Raw genomic sequence first — 662 nt, forward strand, 5'->3', positions numbered from 1 at the left:
AGAGATTATATGGCCCCCCATCATCAAAAAAAAAAAGAGATTATATGGCCCTACATTTAAATAAGTMTGCATATATATAGTTTATTATTACAAACAGAAAAAGTATTGTACTGGATACTGTTAGTGAAGAGAGAATGTATGAGTTAACAGCAGCAGCCAAAAAAAGAGAGAGMGAAGGGGGAGGGAGGAAACGTCAGGGGGACTGTCATTGTTCTCTCGCCTGTCGCAAACACAGATGTTCAGGGAGGAGAGGAGGAGCAGGAGGAGAGGAGGTGAGAGAACACGGGAGCAAAGAAGGTCAAGACACCACATCTGAGGAAAAGACAGAAAAGGAGAAACACGAGGTGCAGGAAGACAGAAAATCAAAAGTTTAAACTCACAACAAAGACGGGAGGATATGTAGCATCAAACAGTAAAACCAACTAAACGAACATAAAAAGTGATAAGCAAACACATTTTCCCCTTTTGAAAATAAACCAATAGATTTAGAAGCACTTYGACTCTTTATAAGTTTACCTTAATCATCTCAGTACATACCTAACCTAAACTTAACCGCACCCAAGATCGGCATTCATTGAGACCAGGCTTTGGTCCTCATAAGGAGCATAGCRTCCCCACAAGGCTGCGTTTGAAAAATTATCCCGACAGCAAATACATGTCCA

The sequence above is a fragment of the Austrofundulus limnaeus genome, unplaced genomic scaffold (genome assembly GCF_001266775.1).
Source record: "Austrofundulus limnaeus strain Quisiro unplaced genomic scaffold, Austrofundulus_limnaeus-1.0 Scaffold50, whole genome shotgun sequence".
In the NCBI taxonomy this organism is placed as follows: domain Eukaryota; kingdom Metazoa; phylum Chordata; class Actinopteri; order Cyprinodontiformes; family Rivulidae; genus Austrofundulus; species Austrofundulus limnaeus.